General features: G+C 50.4%; 1 long non-coding RNA gene and 1 other non-coding gene across 2 annotated transcripts in view; both read left to right on the forward strand.

Moving 5' to 3' along the window:
• The window catches only part of LOC142588326 (uncharacterized), a 116,414-nt gene that overhangs the window by 31,318 nt on the left and 65,946 nt on the right, over nt 1–19,150 (forward strand). The gene's annotated exons all lie outside the window — the stretch shown is intronic.
• TRNAR-ACG (transfer RNA arginine (anticodon ACG)) lies at nt 12,078–12,150 on the forward strand. The gene has a single exon. It is a non-coding gene; the product is annotated as a tRNA-Arg (tRNA).

Raw genomic sequence — 19,150 nt, forward strand, 5'->3', positions numbered from 1 at the left:
GCGCGCCGTGAGCGTAGCGAGGAGACGACAGATGACATCGCAAAATATCTTCCAGGAGCTCCCCTGCTCCAAACAGACCGTGCCGGGGACGGCGTACACACTAACAATACTTGCTCCGCCGCCCGCCCCTAGACGTGGTGGCGCCGTCGGGCTGGGGACTGACGTATTGTTGTCCTTTGGAAACGAGTCGCCGTCGCAGCCACGGTGGCGCCGATGGGCTGGGGACTAACGTCTGGTCGTCCTTTCAAAGCGAGTCGTCGCAGCAGACCTGGTGGCGCCTTTCCGTCGGTCGCGTCCCCGAAGATCGCCAGCCCCCGCCGGTCGAACGTAACAGTAGGCGTGCGCCGTGTCCCCTGGCTGGGGTACGCGTCAGAACTTCTTCGTCAATTCGGTGTTGCCGACTTCTTCAATTTTCTGCTACCGACTCCTTCTTCACTTCTCTGTATCGCGACCCTCCTCGCATAATGCCTGCTCTTGTCCCATTCTGTTCGCTTCTTATGCCACGCTCGGCTGCATTCCATGCATACTTCCTCACTTCTCGTCTCTAGCTTGTTCTACTTGTATCATCGGGTACCTACTCAGTGGCACATACCCATTGTCAAGGTTTCGCAAATAATGATTACATAACCAGTGCCACGTAACCAGTGGCACCAAGCTGCACACTTTACAAGGCAGCTGCACCCTGCAGCCGCAAAGTTGGAGGAAGGGGCAAAGAAAGCTGCGCTTTGCAAAGGTCACAGAAAAAGAGCCCGTCTTGTTGTTTACAGCAGTAGACTTTCTCGCGCTTACCTTATCACTGACATCCGCTGCTTAGTTTTATCGTCAGCTGACTGCAAACAGCGCTTGTTTTCTGTCCTTCCATATCCACGTAACCGGTCCCAGTCTGCAATGGTGGTTTGACCCAGTTTCGCCTTGATGTCGGTACTCCCGAGGGTTGCACAAATTATGTCGTGATCTGAGCCAAGATTTTCCCCCGTGTTACGTCAAGCTACGTCGAGGTTCCCCCGAACTAGCGTCAGATCAGGAGTGGTGTCTCTGACCGTGCTAGTGCCTGTCCTGGTCGGTACGCCCGGTTCGTTAACCACCTCCATGTCGTGATCCTCTATAGCTTTTACCATTTGGTTTCCTCTTTTGGGCGAATATTTGTAACCCCACATCATGTGCGCCACATTGAAATATCCTAGCACTAAAATCGGTCTTGTTCTTGCTTCTTTAATGCAGTACATTATGGTACCTTCAAAGTCAATGACCCTGCTGGACGGTCGGCAATGAGCATTCAGGACGAAAATGTTCTTGCCACCCCTCACTCTTCTGTGTGCACTTCGATGAGCGTATGTTCGCAGCCTCGCTGAGCGGTCACGTGCTGTGTGGCCGCCACGTTGCTGCCGACCATGATCGCATCTCATCTGTCTCATCGCAACTCATCTGTCTAACCAAAGAGTTCAACTCAGTCAAACTTCTCCGGGACGTTGCGTTCTTGCCAAGTTGGGCTGGCAAGAGGCAGAGCGGAAGGAAACGGGGCCGTTACCCAGATTGTGGGCGCATAATATCGACAGCAAGCCGCTGCCTCGAAACATGAGGTCGGGTCCTGACGACGGCCGCAGGGCGGCTCGCTTAGCGGCCTTGACGGAGACTTTAGATCAAATAGTAGAAAAGGAAGAGGGGGTCACTATCTTCACAGACGCTTCGTCACCCAAGTTTTCATCGAAATCCACGCTGGCAGTTACGACGCGGGATGTGCTCGTAACCTGCGCCTCCATCAAGACGTCTTTTCAGGAGGTGGCGGAAGAGGCCGCGATAGCGATAGCACTCGCGCAGCCCAAGGTGGAGAGACTTGTCACTGACTCGCAGAAGGCGCATAACAGCTACAGAAAGGGGTGGGTGTCTCTTGCGGCACTAGATATTCTCAAGAGTAAACGCGACGTACCCGAAAGGAAAGTTGAGTTGATATGGACACCGGCTCACTCTGGGCTGGAGGGCAACGAACTTGCCCACCAGTTCGCCTGAGAGATGGAACACCGGGTAGAGAAAGGTGAGCCACAGTCCATAATTGGTTATAGGGACATTAAGAACCATTACAAGACGGAGAGGCACCGTTACCCCGATCCTCACAAATCGCTTAGCAGAGAAAAGCGAGCGATCTACAGGCAGATAGAGGCAGGATCCTTTCTGCACCCTTACCTTCAAAACAAGATGTACCCGGAAAGGTGCGAGAAGGAACGTAATTTCTGCAAGACTCAGCTAGGCACGCTCCAACACGTCATTGGAGTAGGCGATTTCGTCAAACCAATCCCCCCACTTCTTACCTGCCCCACAACCCTACCCCATCCCTCATCCACCCTTACCGAGCGCTGGGAGACCTTGCTAACGAGTCCCGCCCTGGAAGACCAGCTCGTCCTGATCTCCACGGGCCAGGCGGCTAGGGGTGCATATGGGTCCCGTGAAGAGGGAATCACTTCCATCGACGGCGTCTAACAAGATGTCGAGCTCGGCATATCTATTGCACTGTTATCTCCTCAGTGAGTCGAGAGCCATGAATTTCAAATAATAATAATAATAATAATAATAATAATAATAATAATAATAATAATAATAATAATAATAATAATAATAATAATAATAATAATAATAATAATAATAATAAATAGCAGTTTTCCCCCAAGGTCGATGCGCGATAACGTGGTTTAGCTTCGCGCTTGAATTTCTCGGTCCATGTTCGAACTGTACGCGGGTCCAATTAACGCGGACCCGAAATAGGCGGGTGCGCCAAAAAATTTCTGGCACCTTTAAAAGCTTTGACTCGCCGTGTAGCGCCTGTAACGACATCGCAAAGGCACTATACCATGCTGCCCGGAAAGAGCAGCGCCAGTAAAAATTACATCGCTTTCAGGTTTGCAAGCGCTGATATTGTTTCGTACACACCGATCTGCGACTCGTGCAACTGAGGAGCAACGATTGAGCACGTGTTGTGTTTTCGTGATCTCTATGACAGCGAGCGCGACGTTCTTCAGAGGGTGTTAAACAGATTAGATAAAGGACCATTTTCAGAGACTAGAGATTCTCGGACCATGGCCCCATGCGTCGCAGGCTTACAAAGCGACGCGGCCACTGCTACGTTTCATGAAAGCGACTGACCTTAGTGACCGATTATAGGCGTGAAGTTATGGGCATCCGCATGTACTCACACCACGTGACTCACACCGACAGTACCTTCTCCCCTCCCTCTTCTTTCTTTTCTCCCCTTAAACCCCTTCCCCTGTGTAGGGTAGCAAACCGGACGTGCGTCTGGTTGACCTCCCCTGCCTTTCCTTCCTTCCTTTTCATCCTCCTCCTCCTAAGTCTGGGAAGATTTTAGATAAAAGGCATCCATTGTGAATGTTATGTTACATGACATTCGTTCTCGGGCAGCCGTTCTCATAATTCCGAGGAATAACTTAGTCAAGAACGTACGGCCTGGTATGAGTAACATTACTTTTTGAATAGTGTAGAGATATAACCCGCATATACGGCATGGATAAGCATGTGGCATACACATACCTAAATATATGCGAAGCTTGCTTCCATGTGTCCATATAGTTGCAGTAGCAATAACGTTTCGTACAACTAAACCTACACTCTAAGAAAAATCCCGGGGAAAACGGGAGTAACTGCGCCGTTAGTCCTAAAAAGGGCGCTTTCGTCCCTCAAAGGACTAACTGCATGAATGTGCGGGCCGTGTGCAAATTTCGGAGAGTAAGTGTTTAGTCCCTGCTCGGAAAGAGAGCAATGGGAGGACGAACGGCAACAGTTACTCCCCAGGCACTTCGCTGTTTTCGTCCGTGTCATGGAGCGATGCGGCGAAAACGGTATTGTCTACAAACCGCGAATAGTTCGAAGTTCGTGCGCTGTCTGTTGAACTACATGCATAGCAGCACCTTGCCTCTTCGTGAGAAAATTGCGTGAAACTTAAAAGCTGCAACATGAAGAGCCATGTCCTTCGTGCGCACACCATAAGTGAGCGATGCACATTAAACGCGCAAGTCATTGATAGACAGCTAGATTTTCTTGGTCAATAGTATACCTAAGTTCCTTCCGTTCCAAGGAGGTTGCGAACTGAAGCGATGTGTAGCTCAAACGGCACGCGCTAAGCGACAGAGAAATTGCTTTTTTCTGTCGTCTTCGGTGCCCCGTTTGAGCTCGCTACACGTATACATGGCGTAGTGCCTCAGTTTAAATCACCCTAAAAATAATCGGGCTGATTTCTCTTCGCAGTCGCTTATGGTTGCAAGTACACTCAAGTTAGACTCTGACTGCATAGCTTGCACAAAATAGTCACTTTTATATTGCCGCATTTGCGTTCCCATGCTTAACCTTGTGGAAATAGGCCGTCTTGCCAAGCAAGCGGCGTGGTGAAGCTGGGAGCGCACGAGTCGCACTAATCTCTTTCGTTCGGTTAAAAATGGAGGATTAGGTCTGGCACATTTGTTCATTTAGCAGATTGTGTCGAGGTTTGTTTTCTTACGGGACCAAAATGACCCATTTTTATTAACTATGTTTCAAACAAGGCTGAGCGAAGCTATACCTGAGTTTATTGTATCGTCACATCGGTGCAGTCAAGGCAGAGCGCGTGGTTTCTTAAAAGAGGTAGTCTTGGCTTTTCAGCTGTTAAAGGTTCGGTTTTCCATGGAATACTTAAGTAGGGTACCACGAAAGCGCTTATATAAGGACCTGGTAGACACAATGTTGCCGGTGCCATTGTATCGCTCGATGTTCTGCATTGGACCTGAAAAGGACGTACTAAAAAGAGTAAAACGAATGCCAGTACGCCCGTCGGTAAAGTCCTTCTTTTTCCAGCTTCACACCAATACTTTACCTGTGAAACCATGGCTAGATGAAAAAGGCCTTTCCGTGCCTTGGAGCGTCAACTGTTTACTATGCCAAAAACCCGAAACAGTAGAACACATTTTTCTTGACTGCTGGGATGCTGTGTTCCATTGGGACATCTTACAGAGAACAAACACTAAAGAAGGACTTGCCGATTACTCCATATGGGATTCGTTTCTTGCCTACTCTAAATGAAGACAATGTACCCTATGACATGTTCATGCTGGTGTCCTTACATAGTTTATGGAAAACTAGAATGGCTGTGAGACATGCTGAAGTAAATGCCCGGCCTGTTAGAGAATACTTCATTGAAAGCATTTGTCATATTAAGGGAATGTATAATTTGCAAAAAGAAAAACCAACATGGCTCAGTGTGATGACTGAGCTAGCGAATTTCAAGCGTTTTTAGCCCTGTGACTGCCGACCAGTGGCAGAGTTTTTGTCGTGACCGTTGTGTATTGATAAAATGTCTTGTTTTGTAGCCTTGTTGCCACGTCAGTAATAAAGAAAAAAAAATGAAGTGGTTAGAGTAACTGACTTGTGAGCGAGAGGACGTGAGTTCGAATCCTGCTGTGGGGCACGTTTTTTTTTTTCAGCTCATTAATTTTTTTATTAGGGTATAAATGCCTATTTTAATTAATTACACCTTTGCGGAGCATCGGAACGAATTACAGTTACTCCCTTGAGGACCATCGGGCAGGGGCAACTGTTAGTCCCCGAAGGAGTAAGCGCATGGGGAGTAACAGTTCATCCCATGTCAGTTCGTCCCCAAAAGGACTAATGGTTGTGGCAAATCAGTTAGTCCCCAAAAGGACTAACCTCCCTACCCCTTTTAGTCCTTTTTTTCTTAGAGTGTAGTGTAAATCTATTAGAACCAGTCGTGCAGTACCGCTAACAGCGGAACGCCAGTGTTTGCAGTGGATGCCTCGAAATTAGTGCGTCTCAGGATTTATGACGAGCGGGTCAGCCTCAGCAGTAGTGCAGCACGCGCACGCTCTCTCTTCAGTGCGCTTATTGACCCTTTTGCGTCGTTCCCGTGGGCGCTGCCATGCTTGATCACGTGTTGACGCGTCCATTGCTTGCCCCAGCTGCCTCCATTGCCTCCGTGTTTAAAATGGATGTCTATGACGCCGGTGCGGCTTAGCAAACCTCTCTTCCGGGAGATATCGTAGAAGGTGACTGAGGGGACGAAAACATGTAAAAGCGCTTTCAGTGCTGAAAAAAACTATGTCCAAACGGCGCGAGCAGCGTATATGGTGCTTGTTCTAAAAGCGGGGCTAAATGTGCGTTCCAAGCTATACAAGCTTTCCGCTTATACATTGAATCAGGATCAGCGTGTTTTGATTTTCGTCCTTTATTTGGCGTATACTTAGAAGAAGTGGCTTGTTACGTTTCTGACTCGGGAAATTAAGGTTCTCGGTGCGGGCACTATCTGATTATTTTCTGCCTAATCGCTCGCGGGCGTGCTGAGTTCCGATATATTTGTTCTTACTGAGCACAAGGCTTGGAACGTAGCTGTTCTGTGCATTGTAATACTTTGTACAGCAAAGATGTATTATCGCTATAGGAACTCGCTTACTCTTGTGGACCGCCACCAGACATTCAGATTCGACCATTCGTATGCAGTCGGTGTAGTCCGTCGTGTATTCTGGCTATAGTGCGCATATATTCAAGTGTGCGCCCATTGACTTATTCTCGACACGTTGGCGACAGAGTGGGCGTAAGTTTGCGTGCCAATTGGTGTATATGTGTGTAGATAACGTGCGCGAAACTTAAATATGGCAGGAGGCGGCGCTACTCCCTTTGTCATTGCTTAACGAGTGGTACTCGCTCGTGCAGACGTTCCGGGGTTGAAGTGCTTTTTTTTTTTTTTGAGGTTAGCGATAAAACGTTGGCGGATGTGTGAAGCCTTTTATTCTCGGGGAAAGTCGTGCACTGCAAAGAGCAGGCAACACAGGCTGTCCTTACGTAGCAGCGGTCAGTGAGCTTGGTCACAAAGATTGGTTGCATTCCTTAACATGCAGGTCACTACTTTCGCAGCCAACTACTGCACACGTCTCCAACCTACCGCTCCACAATTTGCAGCACGATTCGAGCACAGTGCGTTAGCGGAAACTCAGTTGAATTTTCGACAGCTGATCGCATATTAGCAAGGTAGAAGCAGTAATGGTTTTGTATTTGTACGCTGTCGCTGAGGCCACTTGCGGCGCGCCGCCGAAAGCGCCATCTCGTTTCTCTAGAACAAACTACTCCACGGAAAGAGTCCATACCGCGTGCGCCCATATCGTGCTTCCACCAGGCCAGGTCTCATCTGTGGGACTGTTAAACATTGGCACGTGGAATTGTTTGTCTCGATCAGGTGACCACATTTCACCGTCTAACAATTGTTATCACTGAGCGCAGGACGCGCCTGCATATATCGGAAGTTTCTCAGATGTTATCGATGGTTCTGTCCGCTGTCTGTTGTGTAGTGTTGTGTCTGTTGTGTTGAATTGTGTATGTAGTACTTTCTGGAAGACACGCGGGCACCGGCGATTATTCTGGAACCTTCGTTTACTCATGTATAAAAGCCGATGCACTTGACTCGCCGATCAGATTTTCGACGATCGCCGACTGTCTTCGCCGCTATCATTGTTCATTGAGTGTAGGGCACAGGTGCGCCCAATAAAAGCTAGTTTCGTCATTCACAGTTTTGCTACCTTCTTCACCGTCACTGCAACGTGACAATATACTGCATTGTATACAGGCATAGGTGTGGTCAGATACCTGCGCACAGTGCGTTTCTTTCGCTCCGGCCGAGTGCCAAATGAAGAGCGCATACGACGACAAGGGGGGGGGGGGGGGGGGCAAGTCAGCTCGCGCCAGGGCCACAGCGAGAACCACGGTGTTACCCACCGCAAAAAGGGACGCGCAGGACGCCAACTACCGTTCGTCTCCGAAAGGAAAAGGCGCAAAGCAGCGCGATGCCTCCACAAGGACAACGGAATAGGCGAGGAATCACGCGGTGAGGTTTAATGAAGCGAGAACCGCGACAACGCGTGAGAGAAATGGGCGACTATATGCGGCATTTCCTCGTTGGCTGACACCCACGTAGCCTCCCCGCTCCCCGGGCGACCATCAAACGGGCCGCTATATAGGAGTCTGAACGGCGCGGACACATCTTCGTTCCGATGAAGTTATTGTATGAACTGGAGAAAGCACAAGAAAGAGAGGGGAGGGGGAGGGAGGAGGGCCAGACAAAACCAGATGGATCCGGTTCGAACCGGGCCCGAGACCTCGGGTCTGCACCGAGGGAGCAGTTTCGATGGGGTGACGACGACCTTGCCTGCCGCGAAGCGTCGAGGCGTGGAGAGACATCGCGTGCGGGGAATCGGCGGGGAAGGGGACCACGGCGCGTGGCTGTGTGACTGCGGGCCCGGCGGGCGTCGAAACACGCGTCCTTCCTTCGTTCTCGATGCCGCTGCTCGGGGCCCGTCATTTTAGTGCCTCCCTCGTCGCACCAACGTGTCCGCGAGACGTATACGGTATGTGCAGGAGTAATATACCACGAGCAACGCCTCCGTAGTTGACAGTTCGGTTCGAGATGGATCTCGAGCCGCACGGTCGAGATAGCGAGCGGGAAACTATTAAAAGGACGCTAAAGAGAAACACCCAATCAGTTTAAAATGATAAAGTATTCCTGAAGAACTCTACTTTCACTGATTTCGCTGTGATAGGTTGGTTATTAGAACAGAAAATGACGATGAAAGTGTCGTTCTTGAATTTCGTGCTGACACGCCAGCGCCAGTATATGTATGTATATACGCCATCGCTATTTCACGAGTTGCAAAGTATATTTTCGCATTTCGGGCCGTCGTGGTTCAGTAAAAGTTCTTGAAACTTCCTACTTTCAGTGTTTGGCTTTTCCAGAATACAGCGTAGTCCATTTCTACACACGAAAACTTAACAATGCATAGATAGGCCCGAGCAGATGGCGTCAAAATCGATGGCGTCGCACTATGAGCTGGCGCAAGGATTTCAAGGCGGCTTCACCACGATGCAGTGTATCGCTTTTGCGTCTTCTGTGCCTTTCTTACCCTTCTAGCTGTACGTAGGAGTGGTTTAATTTACTCGCACATCTCAAATCATTTTCCTCTGTAGTGTCCCTTTAAAGGCAAGCGTCGAGGATTGGTATTTGCAGCCAGTATATATATATGCACGGTTTGCATCAGATCGCCGCTCTATCCGCTCAGCCTCTTCCCCAAACAGACACAAAAGAAAATACACCCTCGCATTGACTCCTGCAAGTTGCAGGAAACGTGACGCTAAGCGCGTAGCGCACGTGGGCTTGTCGGCGTGCGCAAGCTCGCGTCTGCACGAGGTGTCCCACATAACTTGAGCCAAGAACTTAAATATGAAATGCGCGCCGGAAGCAAATTGAACTGAACGCGTACTATTCGCAATAGCCTATAGTAACTCAGACAATATTTTTGTTTTCCCCATAACTCACCAATAAATTAAGTTTAATTACCCAACTTTTCAATTATTGGCTGAAGTATGATACGCAGATTTCTAGAGAACCTTCAGAAACCACCAATCGAGTTGTTTCCTTTACGATACGTCTCACGTAGTCCTTTCTTTCCTGGTTGCAAAGAAGGCCTGCGAAACATGAAAAAAGCCACGTGACGGAGCGTTTGCGCAGTGGTATTGTGCTGCCGTCAAGCGCGCGTTCGGTGAACAATGTCGGCTGCATCGCGAATGGCGACGAGGAAGCGGCATGGCGTTCTTTATCTCGTTGGCAGCGCTCTGTCAGCAGCATGAATTTTCGCCGTCGTCCGACGGGAGCCGACCTTGTTCACCGAACGCACGCTTGAGAGCAGCACGATACCACTTGCGCAAGCGCTCTGTCACGGGGCTTTTTTTCATGTTTCGCGGGCTTTCTTTGCAACCCGGAAAAAAAGGACTACGTGAGACGTATCGTAAAGGAAACAATTAGATCAGTTGTTTCTGAAGGTGCTCTACAAATCTGCGTATCGTACTTCGGGTCCTCAGCCAATAATTAAAATGTCAGGTAATTAAACTTTATTTATTAGTGAGTTATGGGGGAAAATTGTCTGAGTTACTATAGGCTATTGCGAATAGTATGCGTTCGGTTCAATTCACTTCCGACGCGCCTTTCATTTTTAAATTCTTCGCTCAAGTTACGTGGGACATACTGCAAGTGCGACCTGCGCCTGCCGCGCCTTGCGGTCAGTTTGCATCCGCAAGAGACGCGCGCCAGCGCCCGCTCTCTCTCCTTGTGTGTGGTGGCTTGGCGCCTTGGCAGACGATCGCTCCCTATTGAGCTATTGATAGCGCTTCAAAATGCGCGCAATCTGCCTTTGGCCACCATCCGTTATTCGAGGTGGTGGAGGCCAAAACCGCTCCCCGCAAGCGCGGCCAGACGAGCACGTGTGTGCATACGAGCGCATACTGCAGCCAGCAAGTCCTGCACATAGCAAACGTTGCGCTGCACGTGCTACGTGGCTCCAGGCGCGTGTCGATGCGAGCCAGCACGAGGGCCCATGTCTCTCTGGAACAGACCTGCGCGCTGCGCTTCGATACGCACGAGCTGTTGCGCATCGTCCGTCTGCGCATGCGTAGGCGTGGACGCGCTGTGCACATCATGGTACAACGACGCTGGGTTGGCGAGGCGATGTCTATTCTTAAATGCTGACGATGATATAACGACGATAGCGGGACGACGACATAAGGTGGAATAAAAAAATCATAGGCTTTTACGTGCAAAAACCACTTTATGAGGCACGCCGTAGTGGAGGACTCTGGAAATTTCGACCACCTGGGGTTCTTTGACGCGGACATAAACCTAAGTACGCGGGTGTTTTCGCCCCCATCGAAATGCGGCCACTGTGGCCGGGATTCGATCCCGCGACCTCGTGCTCAGCAGGCCATAGCCGCTGAGCAACCACGGCGGGTCATAAAGAGGACGAGATGACGACGAGCGCATGGCAACGATGGCGTTACGACGACGGTGTGAAAACAGATGTACGATAGCCACCGTCTGACGACAACGCAGTGACGGCGATGGCATGGCAACGGCGGCATAATCACGATCGAATGACGACAGCGCGATTACGATAGAATGAAGAACAAGAAATGAAGTCGATGGATCAACGAAGGCGGTTTGACGACAACGGGACAAAGAGAACGGGATGATATCACTGAAGTGATTACGATGGTAAAACGACTGCGTGACGACGATAGCATGGATGGATGGATGGGTGGCGGCTATACCCTTTGTAACGGGCGGCGGCTGGCGCCACCTAGCCTTTTGCCCCCCTCCTATTTTTTTTCTTTCTTTATATCCTCTTCTCCTTAAACTACTTTTCACTCCCCTCCTCCCCCCAATATAACTATCGAAAAAAAGTATAGGAAACCTTATCTCCTCGATTTATGGTATTATCTCTCCCTTGACTTCCTCCACCAATCCTCTAGCCTCCCTTTCGTTACTGCCACTCTTTTCTCGTGTATTTGCCATCGTTCCCCGGGAAAACCCAATGCCCCTTCCATATCTGCCACTGTTCCCTCTGCCAGAGTTGGGCGAAGGTCTGTGCATCTCAGCACTATATGCTCTGTCATGCTCTGCTCAGAGCATGACGATACTCTGATGTCGACGACGATAGAACTGCCGCGATGGCATTACGGCGCTGGTGTGGCAACAAAAGCACGACGACGACGACTATATGGCGACGATGACATCACAAAGGAGGACAATAGTATGACAACGGGGGTTTGATGACAGTGGCAAGACGACAACTGTACATCATGATAGCCCGTATGACGACGACGGCTTGACGAGAGTTGGGTGACGAAGCTGAAAAGGCCATGATGACACGACCACGACGGCATGACGATGACGGTCTGACAACAGATACATGATAGCTACTGTCTGACGACGATCGATGGCTTTACAACGTCAGCGTAATCGCGATTGAATGACGACATGAAGCCAATTAACAGACAATGGAGCCAAGGAAAGCATCGTGGAGAGAGAGAGAGAGAGAGAAAGCATCGTGGAAAATAACTGTGATTGAAATTGGAATGCAGAAAATAATGAAGAAGAGGAAAAGGAGAGTGGACGAAAAAAAAAACTTGTCGCCGGTGGGAGCCAAACCCATTACCGCGATAAGAATGCGCCGCTTCAAGGACGGCTGGCGAGTCGCCCAGAAACCGCCGGGCCTGTGGCGCAACGGATAACGCGTCTGACTACGGATCAGAAGATTCCAGGTTCGAATCCTGGCAGGCTCGCTTTAGTTTATTTTTTTTGCCTTTTATTTATTTTGCACAATGGAACATACAGGTGCCTTAAGAACCAATAACAACTGTTTTGGGCAAAATGAGGCTCTTGTAATAGTTTTGATAGTTGGCAACTATGAGCCCCCATACGCATCCGTGGTGCAGTAGTGGCCCAAATCATCGCTTTCTCATGACCATACCTTAAAGGGACACTTAAGAGAAAAAAATTATTTATCCTGTATCAGTAAATTACGCTTATACAGTATAAAAACACCACTATTACCCCGACAAGACGCTTGGTGAGCTAGAAAAAGAGCAATAACAAACGACAGGTGGCGACGCCTCCTTGAAGTTCCCGCACCAACTCGCTGTGATTTTAACAGCGTCTTCTAAGGCCTAGTTCATTCTTTAGCGGCAGAGATATACCACACTGTGCTCTAAGGGAGCCAAATATTAGACACGGCGAGTTTCAGGAACTTTTGCTGAGCCAACGAGGCCTAAATACGAAAATACTACTTTGAAATCCGTGACGTCACAATGACGTACCAGCGCTAGGGATTCGTAGCGAAATTAAAAAAAAAAAAGAAACTTCGATCTTCATTTTCTTGTCTGAGGATCATCACATATGACTTAAAAATTAGGGCAACAAAGTTTTCAAATGAAGCTTTATCCGTCTAAACCGGTTTATTGTTTTTCTTTAGTGTCCCTCTAACATTGCCGTATTTGATGTGTCCGGTATCAGAAAATGTGTGCTGACTAAATGTGGCGTGTGCGCGCGTGTGTGTGGGCGGAGGTGGTGGGGGGGTTAGGGCGTCGAGGGAAGTGAGCACACACGGTGGTAGTGCGACACATTAGTGCAAATTAGTGCCACGGTGAGCATACGCAGGTGGCAGTTGAACATATTTCGCTGAGATGTCACTGAAGTGCCTTCATGTAATCGACAATTATTTGTATCATTAAAGCATTCGGTATTTCAGTAAATTAAATGATTAATTAGACCGTCATTCGACCAGTCCGTTAAGGGTGCTCAGCATACAGAACTTCGGGATTCTGCAAACAGGGGAGCGCGGTGAGGGCCCTATTTCAGATAAGCAGTTCGCATCCCGAGGACGCGTCCAGACCGTCGGTTACCGCGTCGTTATCAGCCCCGATTGGACGGCGCCCAAACCGAGGCCGACTGCGAGCGCTTCGTCATCGCGAAACATTCGTGCTCGCGAACAGCTTGGAACGATCGGCTCCTTAATTGATCGGTCGAGGCCGTTGCTGCGCCTCGCGCGCACAACGCCCCGCCCCATTAGCGACACACTGTACACCGCACGACGCGTCGCTTGATATATGGCAACGGGCACGAATTGGGTGCACAGCGCGGAGCTTTGACCCCTGGGCGAAAGTTCGTCGGCCTTGGCGCCCGGTGCCTGTGGCTCGCGGTTGAAATTAGAGGGGCGCGCTGTTGTTCACTGCGTTTGGCTTTTGCGCGCACGCAGCCTCTCGAGCGCCGATATGTAAGCCTCGGAGAGCCGCATAAAACTGTAATCGCCCCTCGCAGCCTCTCGTCGCAGCTCGCGCGACACTGGGCTTATCGGCGCTTCACACGGGCGGTTTACAGTGCCACTCGCGCAGAAAAGCATCTGTATCAAATCACGCATGTACACTGCGCAGTTGTGATCGGCGCCATTGCAACAATATGGCGGAAGGGAAATGACCGAGGTAGAATAACACCTGTAATCTGTATCAACAGCGGCTGAACGATAAACACATGAGGGTCTTGGCCCCGAGGCAAACGCTTCGACAGAGGGTACCTCTGCCGTGGTTGCTCAGTGGCTATGGTGTTCGGCTGCTGAGCACGAGGTCGCGGGATCGAATCCCGGCCATGGCGGCCGCATTTCGGTGGGGGCGACATGCGAAAACACCCGTGTACTTAAATTTAGGTGCACGTTAAAGAACCCCAGGTGGTCGAAATTTCCGGAGTCCTCCATTACGGCGTGCCTCATAATCAGAAAGTGGTTTTGGCACGTAAAACCCCATAATTAAAGAAAAAAAAAAAACGAGGGTACCTTTCTTGACAGAGCTTCGACCCTCTCCCCGAAGGTGCGAGGAGGCTACACGAGGGTCCTCTACGAGGGAGCCATGACTCCCGAAGTCGTTCAACTATTCTCTCTTTATTACTGAGCGTGTAGAAGCCAATATGGCTGTACCAACAAAAAGTATACTGATCTGTCAGCGCAGACTTTAACCCGAAATTTGACCCGCCGCGGTAGCTTTATAGTGGATAATATGAAAAGTGCAAGATAATATGTAAAATACGTAACGCAGCTGAGCTTGAGGTAACTAGTCCTATCCCGACCGCGGCGGCCACATTTCGATGGCGGTGAAGAGAGAGAGAGAGAGAGAGAGAGAGAGAGAGAGAGAGAGAACCGCTTGTGTGATTTAAGCGCGCGTTAGAAAACCCCTGGTGGTCGACGGCCCCTTGGCCCCTTCCAGCGACATCGTTCACCATTTTTGGCACGGTCTGTGTAACATCGAGAATTGAGTGTGCGAGGCCCCCATCGCTAACTTCCAAATATTCCGAAAGCAGCTTCGCGCCGCGTTTCAAATAAAGTTTCATTCATTCATTCATTCATTCATTCATTCATTCCCCACGATGTCTCACCCTGCGTCGCCGTTGCACTGTGCCCGCAATTATTTCATTCGCGCGATGAAAACTCTGCACAAACGAGTTAACGCCTACAAAAGCTATCTCGGACCTGGCTGCCGAGATGAACGCAACAAAACAAAACCACGCTACACCACGCGCATTACCGCGCCACGCGCACTTCCTTTGGCCCCCCGCCAGTGTCGCCAGGCTGCTGCATAGTTAAATTGCGATATTGCAGAAGAGAGAGAGAGAGAAAAAAGTGCAGATTTTCTTACCACCCAGAATGTGCTCAAGTTTTACCTGCTTCCACGCTACAGGATTGTCCACGCTGAGATTCAAAGTTCGCGGTACTGGTCCATGCATGCCACGATACAGTTCCCAAATGTGTGCCAGTGACTGCGTAAGAAGCCACACCCACACTCTCATATCCAGGTGCGGTGCCGCTGTTCGCTCTGCCTCTGGAGAGATGTGAATAAAAAGATCGGTGAAACCTAATCCCTCGCTGTTTGCCGACGGGTGTATGTATACTGCTTGTCTTAAACAGCGCGATTGTTGCCAATGCTCATCCGTGGTAGCGAGGTCAGATGTTCAACGTGCAAACAGGTTTGAAGCAATGCGCGTCCAGCGGCTCTCAGCACAATGAGAGGGAGGGAAACGTAAGAGAGAGAGAGAGAGAGAAAGAAAGAATAGGAACGGGTAAGCTGGCATCGCGTCTGCTCGATTTCATCGCACTTAATTACAGTTCCTCGTAACACACTACATAGATGGCAGGATATGACGTCGTTCATCGGTCAACTTATCAATCTTATTATCTTGTGACCGATATATATTTTGGGGGGGGAGGCAGGGGGCAAAGGCAAATGCAGTCACCGTGCATCACAAACGCTCTCGCCCTCGTCGTACACCGCACTGCACCACAGTCTCGGAAGATACGAGCTCAGCTTCGGCAGCGCCCACCGGTGGCACAACAATCCTGAGTATAGCCAGCTGAATATATATAGCGTCCGGTTTGTTACCCTATCACTGGGGGATGGAACAGAGAAAGCGGACAGAAAAAGGGAATCTCTGACTCTCTCGCGCGCGGGGAAACGCATCGCGCACATCGAAGAAAATCACAATAAACCCGTCGATTGCAGAAAACAGCAATCTTTTCCGCGCTTTGTGCGCCAACGAGCGGCGAGTGCGTGTCCCGGATAACTTAAGCCAAGACATTCAACGAAAAAGAAGTTTTAATGAATACGGCGCAATACATAATTTTAGGACATGTGGTGTGGACTTTTTTTTTGTGGTTGAACAGTTGGCTAAAGTGAGCTTGGACATCCTGTGTAATACCGTTAGTTCACACCTCGGCCGGTTATAAGTGTGTGTGTCTCTGCATTACATTTTTGACACTTGCACAACGGGGACACTATGGTTTGTAGGGAACCCGTTACTTTGATCGCAGGGAGGAATCCCAGCTATTTCTTCGAATGAATGAATTATGAGGTTTTACGTGCCAAAACCACTTTCTGATTATGAGGCACGCCGTAGTGGAGGACTCCGGAAATTTCGACCACCTGGGGTTCTTTAACGTGCACCTAAATCTAAGCACACGGGTGTTTTCGCATTTCGCCCCCATCGAAATGCGGCCGCCGTGGCCGGGATTCGATCCCGCGACCTCGTGCTCAGTAGCCCAACACCACAGCCACAGAGCAACCACGGCGGGTCAGCTATTTCTTCGAGTGCGGACTATAAATGCGTCTTTTTTTTTCATGCCTGGGGTTTTATGTGCGAAAACCACGATGTACGCCAGTGCGATACTCCGGATTGAAAGGCAACGTGCGAGTAGAGCGGCGGCATCGCATCGGGCTGTCGGTTCCGATCGGCGCCCGCATCTACGCTTTCTGGAGCCCTCACCTCACGCCGGAGGATTGCTACAACAGCGGAGAGTTTTAGCGTGCCCAGTATTCATGTAACCGAAAGCGCAAGTGGACTGGGTGTTTTACGGGATGAGCGGATAGGCGCAAACGGTAACGACCTGCACGGTGCAGCTACCTGGTGGCACAGAACTCAACCAGACAAACCCAGAGCTAATATAGCGGTAACTAAGTGTATTCTATCTTGCTGCTGGTGTAAACTTTCGGCAGGAGCGTAAACGTGAACACGTTGTCTTCTTTAAATGTCTTAACTGTTTTGCACTTCGTTACAGGAATATTAGCTCTGTGTTTGGCTGGGTAAGCTCGGCGCCACCAGGTGGCTGCACCATGCAGACCGATCAGGCCGCTCATGTACGTACGTCTGGGCTAAAGCTCGTACATCAACGCGGTAGTAGCAACGCACGCTGCTTGCATGGCTCTCGGGGGGTATCGGTGGCCAGGTGGCTAGCGGGTAGGTTGGAGAGGCTTTACGCGCTGGCTCCAAGACGCCGGAAGTAGACGACCCGACGTCACATCATGACGCAGAGCCAGGGAAGGCGGAGCTTAGCTCCGATCACTAGGCGAACGAGTTGAGGAGAAACATCATGGCTAGGGACGAGGTATATAACTCGTAATTTGCTGTTCGTTCACTGAAAGCGTGACGCGAATGTCTTATCTTAACTGTGCCCGGCGCGTTTACAAAATTTGTGCCAACCGTCTCGGGGGCATTTAACGTGCACCCAACGCGCGGCACACGGGAGCTTTTGCGTTTCGCCCGCGTCAAAATGCGGCCGTGATCTTGATCTTAGCAGCGCAAACGCGAAAGCTACTGTGCCACCACAGCGGGTTATAAATCCATCTGTGAAGACTGTATACTCCCAGATGCGGTTCTGCACGCGAGCACTCTCTCGTGTTGGAGAGTTTGCAACGAGGGGTTGAGTGAGTAAAGTGCAGTGCGTGCTTGGCTCGAGGTATTCCGTTGAGCTAACGAATGTTTGCGCGCGAGAACGTGAAAATGCTTGCCAAAGTTTGTCCTTGAATGACTCCCCGTCGTACAGGGGCTTTCTCAATGCAAGGAGCGAGCAGCAAGCACGCTGCAGTGTTCATGTCCGCGAGAGCCGGCATGCGTGCATCACTTGCAGTGTTGCTGTCACCGCTTCTTCCTACGGCACAAACCATCAGTTGTGGGTGAAATTGAGAAACTGAGAGAATGGCTCAGTAACGGCATGATGCTCGATAGCGGCGGACAATTATGAATTGGAACGTACACGCGGATATTAACCTGCACTACCCTACAAGTTCAAGACTTTCTGCAGCGCACGCGAGCTCCGCGAGTTTCCTCGTTTCCCGCCGTTAATTCACCGTGATAAAAGTGTAGCAAGTATCACAGGATGCAGAATAATATTTTAAAACGAAAGCTTTACTACGCCAGCCAGCGAGCCCATTTTAAGTCCCTCAATAATTATAGAGGGACCTTAAGCCATTTCGGCTCGTCGGGCCGTATGCCCATAAAGAGATAGAGAAAAAAAAAACGGTATGCCATATGCCGTGGCCGACGAACGAAATTCAGCCGCCGTTGCCTAGCAACACCGCAGCCGCGCTCCAACAGATGGCGCCGCCGTCGCCGCTCGCTTCACCAGATGTGCTCCGCTGGGGTAGAGGGAGAGGAGGTATCGCCTCGCGGGGGTTATATGTATATGCGCTTCGCCCCAGTGTATTTAGTCGTTATGGAGAGCGCGAAAGAGACGCAACGACAGAACGAAGCGTGGAAGAGACAACGCGCTGAAGATACGCCAGAAGAACGCGCCGCGCGACTCGAGAAGCGTCGTTACGAAGATGTGGCTAGAAGAAGTCGTGCCACGTCCCTGAGAACTCTTCAACTGCGGAAGAGACCGCTTTGAGTTCTCGAGAGCGTCGGAATGAGACGCGGCGTAGACGATGTGCCGAGGAAACGGAGGAAGAACGCGCAAGAAGACTCGAGACCACAAGCGTAGCCATGAAGCTCTTGCTTTCGCAATTCAACTAAGTTAACCAGAGCTGAACCACAGGCAATTTTTTAGAGCGCAGCTCTTTGGCGTCCGTTCCTGGGTTTCGCGTCGTCGTCGGCGTTGTCGTCGGCCTCGTAACCAGCTCCGCCCCCCTTTCATCCCCCCAGCGCTAGCAGCGACCGACTGATACCGCTGGATGCCGCTGACGCCGCTAGAGAGTCAAGATAACGTGACTGCATAGAACACCGTCGCCGCCATGCAGAAAGAGGAGGAAAGGGTCCCCCCCCCCTGTTCTTGTGTGGCAGATAGGGTGCTCTTCAGTTGCCGACGCGCCGGTTATTTCACGTAGGCCCCGGCACGTCGACGAATACGTGACCACCTTCCCACGGCTAGACCTGGTTCTTAGCGCTGCGGAAGCGAGGGTATCATATTGTTTGTGTCGGCATCGGCGGCGTTGTCCCTGAAACCAACTCCGCAGCTGGGGTTGACTCACT

Source organism: Dermacentor variabilis, chromosome 7 (genome assembly GCF_050947875.1).
Source record: "Dermacentor variabilis isolate Ectoservices chromosome 7, ASM5094787v1, whole genome shotgun sequence".
Taxonomy (NCBI): Eukaryota; Metazoa; Arthropoda; class Arachnida; order Ixodida; family Ixodidae; genus Dermacentor; species Dermacentor variabilis.